Source organism: Mus caroli, chromosome 18, assembly GCF_900094665.2.
Source record: "Mus caroli chromosome 18, CAROLI_EIJ_v1.1, whole genome shotgun sequence".
Lineage (NCBI taxonomy): Eukaryota > Metazoa > Chordata > Mammalia > Rodentia > Muridae > Mus > Mus caroli.
In genome coordinates, this window is record NC_034587.1 from 50863197 (window position 1) to 50871578 (window position 8382).

Consider the following 8382-nt stretch of genomic DNA (forward strand, 5'->3'; position numbering starts at 1 on the left):
AATATTCTTCGTCGTTCATTTGTTTGTTTTGCTTGTTTGTTTGTTGCCTCCTGAGTGCTGGGATTACAAGTATGAATCACATCTCTTTTTGACGCAATTCTTACAAGTCAATTTTGCTTTGAGTTTAACCAACATGATTTTCCTGTGATCACGTTGGATGGAATGAGTTATGTGGAAATTAATATCATTATAATCATATAGTCTCATAATTTTAACTTACGTGCTTGTGTTGTTGTGCTTTTATTGTTAAAGTTTGAGATAGATACTGACAGTTCATGTTTTGGGGCCTTGGTTATGAGACTTGTGGGTAGCAAGAGTATATTGAGGGAACTGGACATAATGAATAGACCAATCTTTTAATGTTTTTAAATAATGTGATGGCGTTGTCGGGAGGTGATGGGGACTAGGAGGTAAGGGCTAGCTGGGGATTAGATCATTTGGGATGTGCCTGGAAAGTCTCTTTGCCCCAGAGCCTTTCTCTCTGTTTCCCAGCTGCCTTTGAGATGGGCAACTTTGCTGCAGCTTGCCCTGCTGCAGGGTTTTCCTCTCTGTGGACCCCAAGATCAAGCTTCCAAATTCCCAGCGTTGATGTAAGTGGTGCTCTCAGGGCCCCACCTCTCAGTGAGGACTCTTTGGCACTTGATAGCTGCTTGGGGAAAGAGAATTATTGTGATATTTTGTTTGTTTTGTTTTGTTTTTGTCAATGTTCCTAATAGTAAATCTAGTGTGCTCCAGTCGCTGGCCCACACGTATACACAGAGGGGCAGGACTAACTGGACTTGGAATTCTCAAAAAAGCTGAAAAGAAGTTCAATGAACAACCCTCATCTGATGTCTCAAAACAAGTTATTTCATAAGAGATTAATTTCCTGGTTAAAGAAGCATGCATAACCTCTGTTGTTATTGTTGCTGTTGTTGTTGTTGCTGTTGTTGTTGTTTCAAGACAGGGGTTGTGCATTTAGCGCCCTGGCTGTCCTGGAACTCACTCTGTAGACCAGGTTGGCCTCGAACTCACAGAGAATCACCTGCCTCTGCCTCTTGTGTGCTGGGATTTAAAGGCATGCACCACCACAGCCTGGCATAACCACTTTATGAATGTGACCTTCTTACTGGTTTTAGAGAGACTGCTTTTGAGTTAAAATTTAAGTGGCTGTACATGTTACAAAATTCTGTAGGTTGTAGAACAGGGGAAATAATGCTACTTAGTTAAAAAGGCACGGGTGAGAGGGTAGGAAGGGCAGGCTGAAAACAGCAAAATGACACTCGGAGGGAGGTGCCAACACCAGCCGCTGGGAGCACGTTTACATGACGTGGGTGGGCTCAAGATACACAACATCTCATTTCTCTGCATGAAACTGCTCTGGCCTTCGCAGTTCTGACATAACAGGACATGTTCTTGCCTGGCTAACACTACTGCATCTTTTTGACTCGCAGTTAACCCAGTGCTCTGCATGCTTAAATACAGTTAGAAATTGTTAGGGGAGGATCCCCAGGAAGAGTATGTGCTAAGCAGTAACGCCAATGTAAGCGCTTAGGGTAAAATGGAATCCTTAAGGTAAAGGTTGACTTTCAGGTAGGCCAGTTCTCGTCTCGTCTTAATCGTTAGGGACGCACGGTAGCTGAGGTGGCAGGCTTTGGTGCAACATGCAGTGTTATTTCATGCTTGATTCAGCAGAAATGTGGAGGACTTCTGTAGGACTGTGATAAGTGGCTGAATTCCTCTTTCCTGAAGCTGAAATGAATGACTAAACCATCACCAACAAGATAGGTTGTCTCTCTCTCTCTCTCTCTCTCTCTATATATATATATATATATATATATGTGTATATATATATATACACATATATAATGTATTTCTTAGCAATGGTATGTTTTTCCTTAAACTCCAAGGATATTATGCGATGCTTAGGTTAACTTAAAATAGAAAACAAACAAAAGCTTATTACTTTATAAATACATCACCGGATACTTGGAACTGACTTCACAGGAGGCATTTTTCTTGTAGCAGAATGTGGAAGAAGCTTTTAGGAGGACCTACAGTCTGAGGAGGGAAACTTGCCCAACTCCAGGCCTGTGTATAATTTTGCAAAAGATTAGGAAACTATTACCTGTTCTTTAGGCCCATAAAGAGAATTTGACTTCGTCGTGTGTGTAAGTTCTTGGAACATGATATGTGCACCATGCTTTTACTAAGGTTATTCACAGCGTTGTTTTTATTTGTTGTTTTGAAGGTCTAGAAATTTTAGGAATAAAAATTTCCCACTCATCAGGAAACTTACTGGGCTCCTCAGAGAGAGTCACTGACAATGGGGCTTTAGTCAGTGACAACCCTGACGTAAGTCTGGAGTTGACTACTCCTGGGATACCTAGCCAGAGGAGTTAACAAGACCATAAAATCCTCCATCCAAAGAATAGCCTTCTATGGTCTGAGTATCTCATCCTGTGGCTAAACTTCCTGTGACACAGGAATGCAGCCCACTGACCACCTGAGCATGAGCCAATCAGAGATGACCCATGTAACATCCCCAGCACCCACCAATGAAGTTGGAGATTATCTAACCCTAGCTAAAATTTCCTAGTTCCCTATAAAAAAGGCCTGTGTATCTTTGTCTGGGGTCACCATGTCAATGAATGGTTGACCCTGGCTTGTTGGTAATTTCTGCAGAACAAACACACTTTGCCCTTTGCTTTGGGGTCTTCCTTCAATAATTCTTGGACCCTAACAGTTTATTCTTTTTCTGGCCTAGAAGGCTTAGATTCTAAAAATCTGAGAAGGAAGGTAAAGGTCAGCCAGTGTTAGACAAGTTTAATTCTCTGGCTGCTGTAAAAACAAACCAAAACCAACCAACCAACCAACCAAACAAAAAAAGTCTAATGATATTAGCAAGCATTCTGGATAAGGAGAGATATGTAGTAGATTTTCAGTAATTGTTGCATGTTGCTGCTCTAACAGTTATAAGACTTGTAGCTAATGTCATGGATTTATTGTTCCTGATTACTATGGGTCAGAAGTCTGAAGTGAGTTTCATGTCTACCGTCCTTGAGGTTGGGGGCTGGTTTCTATTGTAGGAGGTTTGGGGGCAAATGTGTCCCTTCCTTTCTTCAGCATCTGGAAGACCGTGACTTTTTGGAGTGTGTCACTCCATTATGGCTAGCATGCCTCTGATCACGTTAGCCTTTCCTCCCTCTGGATTCTTAACTCGTTCTTTTAAAAGGTACTTAGGACCACAGGAGTCTTGGTTAGTTTTTTGTTTTTTCCTGCCAGGATAAAACTCCATGGCCAGAAGCAACTAGAGGAGAAAAGTGCTTATTTCATTTTACAACTCTTAAATCTCACTCCATCACTGAGGGAAGTCAGGACAAGAACCTACAGCAGGAACCTAGAGGCAGGAAGTGAAGCTAATTGCCATGGTGCAATTGTTTATTTATTGGCTTGCATGAAGTTACCAAAAAAGAAAAACTAGCTAGTGCAATGGGTCCCACCTGGATAAAATCCCAATTAATTCTAGATCATGTTCTTTAAATTTAATCACACTTTCATATAAATGAAAATTGATAGCTTGCAGAGCTCACTATGTGACCCTGTTTGAACCATGATCCAGTTAAGTACCAGATATAAAGTCAGGAGGGCAGCGTTATTTGTGGTACTGCTATGTTTTGTCTTTGACTTCTAATTGCCCCTAACATGTTTGTGCCATTGGACATAAATGAGGCTGCTGGATAAAAGAGAGAGAGAGAGAGATCTAATGGGAATGTCGAGCTGTTGGCACTTATGTGACTTCTTGGGGACATGAACAAATGCATCTCACTCCAGATGGGATACCATCAACAGACCAAAGTAATGGTTCCACAAAGGTGCAACTTGGCAGGCAATGAGTTGAGTGATCTTACAGTGTGTGTGAGGAGTTGTTTAAAGGAACACTGCTAATTCAAAGGCAAGCATCACCATAGAGCACGGGTGGAGGCGGCTGCATCCTTGGAGCTTCTTGCAGAGCTGTAGGGAGCTTGGCTGGTCAGAGACTCTTCTCCCCGCTGTTGCTACTGCCTATGCCCTTCTGCTTACACATCTTGTAAGCTTCAGAAAGCTTCCACGGACTCCTAAGTTTCATTTACTTCCAGAGCCTTACATTCCCTTTGCTGTCTCATTGAGGACAATGATACACAACAGAATTGTATTGCTATTCCTCTTAGTAAGTCAAGAGCAAGTCTTAGTAGTTGGTTTTGAATGTAGAATTCTGTCATATTCTTGCATAGGATTTATTTATTAACTGCAATTAATGTCTCCCAGCTTCACTTAAATGTGCGCAGCAGGCCTGTTGTGGCAAAACCTGAGCAGAATAATGACACACTAAAATCCTTGGGAAGATTGTTTTTTATTTTTTTAAAGAATATTTTTTTTTATTCTCCAGAACACTTATGCATTATGTATTGATCACATCCATCTACTGTCTCCCCACCAAGTGGTCCCCACCCAGTCTCCCTCCAAGCTTCATGTGCTCTTTTTATTGTGTTTTATTTTTGTTATTAATAAAACTTTGGGTCAAGTTAATAAAACCTATATGCAAATGTTTGTGTGTGCATGTGTGTGTGTGTGTGTGTGTGTATTCTCTGAGACATGAGCACCTACCAGTGGCCACATCCCTAGCTCTCTTTCCCTTAACATCTGTCCATCTCCAGTAGATTCTCCAGTAGGTGTGAGGCCATGAAGGAGGAGAAAGCCCCTCCTTCGACTGTGTGGGAATTTTGAGTAGTTTGATCTTGTGCAGGTCTTGCACAGATAACCACAGCTACTTGTGAGTTGGTCTACGGTAATAATGAGCACAGGGCGTTTGTGCTAAGGGGACATTTCAACAGAGTAGGATCACGAAGGAGAAGAGACAATTTAGAGATGAGACCTAGGTGTCACATTGCTTTGTTTATAACAGTCAACTTAGTTCTGAGTCCATGTTCTTACATGTTAGCAAGATATCCAGTATCGGCCACGAATTGGAAGACCTTCTCAGGCTTGGAGTTAACAAATCCTTGGAAAATAAACCAAGCTGGAAACCTGGAAAGGGCTTGGATCTTTACTGAGCATGGATGCCCGGACAAGGCTCAGTGTTCGAGCCCATGTGAACCATTTAAAAGTGGGCTTTTCTTCATATACCCTGTAGAATGAATACCTGCCTTATCTTACAGTATGTCTGAGACATGATTCGCAGCACTGTCAATGATTGTGCAGTGCTTTTACTAGAAGAAGCCAAGAGAGCAGCTCTTCTTAGTTGTCTATCATTTTAAAACTTGTCTTAAGCCCTTGCCCCAAGCCTGAGAGGCTCACTTTAGTGGATATGTTATAGTGACTACATTTATGTATTAAAGCTTAATTACAAGTAGTTTCAGGAGCTCATGAATAGGTTCACCAAATTTTATTCACTTTATTTAATTTTAAACTATCATTTTTATAAATCAGCGGAACTCATTTAACCCTCTGAGTACTACTCACTGGTACATATTGTTTCTGTTTCTTAATTGGGAATGTTGGTGACACACAGGTTGCATTTCCTTTGACAGCAAAACAGAATTTTTTTTCTAATATTTTAATTGTGTTTGTGTGTGTGTGTGTGTGTGTGTGTGTGTTTTCAGACATGGCTTTGTTTCCTTGGACTGCCTGGACTCTAACTTTGCTGTGTATAAGTTACAGTGTGAATCAGAGAGCGCTTTGTTTACCTGCATTTTCTGGTCTTTCCTGAGTCTCATTTTATCTCACTGAAACTTTTGTTTCAGCAGAGTTATACGTTTGAAAGTCCATTTTACTTAAGAAATATGATTTTGTGGGCGCCAGGCTAGTGTGCTCTTCCCTCTTTGTTTGTGTCACAGTCTTCTGTATTTTTTCTGTTGGAGTGTGTGTGTTTCTGTCTACTATAGGACATACCCATTTCTATTTGGTTTTCATAGTTATTTCTCTTTAAAAACATATTTCAATTGCTTCTCACCTTTAGCCACTTTGTTTAATTTTCATCTAACTTTGAGACTGTAGCCTTTATATTCCAGGCAGGCCTCAAACTGAGCTATGCAAGCAAGGATGACCCTGAACTTGTGGTCTCCCTGCCTTCACTTCCTCCACACTAGGGTGACAGGTGTGCACGGCCATGCCTGGCTTCATGTTGGGTAGCAAACTCAGGGCTCATACATGCTAGGTAAGCACTCTATTGACTGGACCACATCCCCAGCCCAGGCTGGAGTCATTTATTTTAAAACTTATGAGTTCTTTGGTTTTTCCTGTTTGACTTCTCAAAGAGGTGTCATACAGGGACTTTCTTTAGCAGAGTTTTAGAACCACATTCACTTCCACTCTGTTCTGACACTTTTCCATGACAATGTTCACTTTGATCTGACCCAGGCTGCATGGCTGGATGCGTGACGGGCAGCAGCCCTTTCAAACTCCTTTCAGGTTTTCACGCTCTCACGCATCTACTGCAGAGGCGGCTGGCTCAGGCTTGCCAGAGTCTTTCCTTCGGTCTTTGCTCTATCCATTTCTCTGGAAGAGCGTGTTTCTGATGATCTTTACTTTGCCCCTGCCGTTCCCTGCTCTCTTCCCTGTGCTTTTCTGATATCATTTGCAGTAATGCTCTTGCACTGGGAATCGTGGTTGCTGCTCAGTTCCGCTCTTAAGTTCCTCGGCTGGTCCTGTTCGATGTATTCACCTTTCTGTGTCTTTATTCCCTCTCCCGGATACCCAACAGGTCTTAATTTGACCCTCTAGACCTTGTGTTGATCTCCCTAACACTTTTGACTTTGTTTCATTGCTAATGGCTTCTGTTTTCATCATGGCCTGTCCCTTTATTACAAGGTTCTGCTTTGGCAAGCCAGCAGTCAGGAGGAAGCACAGTATACGGCTCTTGGAGGTTTTGACTTACCGAGCGTCCTTCTGCTGGTGTATGCGCGCCATCTAGATCCCCCTTCTTGTTCCCTGGAAGGTGACAATCTGCAGCAGCCTTGGTGTCTTTAGGTGCTTTTGTCCAGACCGATGCCTTTCAATTGTCCAATTCATGAGAAAGGGTATTCTCTGCAGAGAAGCCCTACTGGGCCAGGAGCCCAAGGTCCAACCCCACGTTGTTTTAAATTACAGCTTTGAGAATTTCATACAATGTATTTTGATCAGATTCATCCCAGACAACTGCTCTCAGATCTACCCCTCCACATCCCTGCCTGTGCCCTCCAGTGTGGAGCCATCCATTGGGGCATGAGGGATCTACGAGAGAATACAAACTCAGACCCAAACATTATATCCCCTCCCAAGGTTCAGAGACCATCACGGTGATGAATAGTGAAAAGATTATAAGAACCAGAGATCAGAGAGAGAACAGAGGGGAAACAATGCCTTTAGGATGCAATAAGCCTGTTGCACCCGTGAATTCAGAGCCTCTGTAGTTGGCTTCACAGATCAAGGCGCTAGCATGAAGTGGGAAGGAGTTCAGGAGCCTCCCAGAACGGATGTGCTTTGGACACTTGATGACTTCTAGGGACAAAGAAGAGTCAGTTTGTATTTCTTGGGCTTAGGGCTCAGGACTTATCTGCCACTTACATTGTCCACTGGAAAGAGAGGCTGATTAAGGCTGAGAGTAGCATTTTCTATGAGTAGACATAGAAACGTTTAGAAAATGGTTTGATACAATGTCAATGTAGGTAAACAGTAATGCTCACTTCCCTCCTGTGGTCTGTAACTTCCTCTACTATGGGCTTAGACTGGTTCAAAGTGTGGATTCACATCTGTGCAGTGGGCCTCAAGTCCAAGCAGAGGCTGCTTGCTTATACCCATGACAGTGATTCCACTATTGCACAGGAAAGCACTTCTTCCCTGGCAACTTGTTCTGGTGCCTAGGTTCTCATTGCTCATAGTTGTGTAAGACCTCTGATGCCTTTTCTTCCCCAGCAGTCTTTAGACTTCCTCTTGGAGTTAGGAAAGCTCTCTGGTAGGACAGAAGCTGCCAGCTCAGTCCCAACTTGATTTCTCTATATTGTGTAATGAAGATGTGATGTGTGTCTTAAGGAATAGGATCTTATCATACCGTTCTAATGGACAACCTTGGGGAATGACAAGGGTGTCTCCTGTTTTGGAGGCTTCTGGGGACTCCCTGACCAAATAGTCATAAGACTATATTCCACTCCTGACCCTGGGGTTTCCACAAGCAACTTTATAAATATAAAAAGAAAGAACTTGAAAGGAGATAGTCCATAACTCCAGGGTTTTGTAACTATATTTGTTTATGCCTGAAGCTGGTTATTTTTTTCTATCATTTCCCATTAACGCACACTAGAACCAGTCATTTGACACAGTACAGTGGAAGGCTAATAAAAGTGCAGCAGACAGGATGAACTCGACACTATTGTTTTTTTTTTTTTT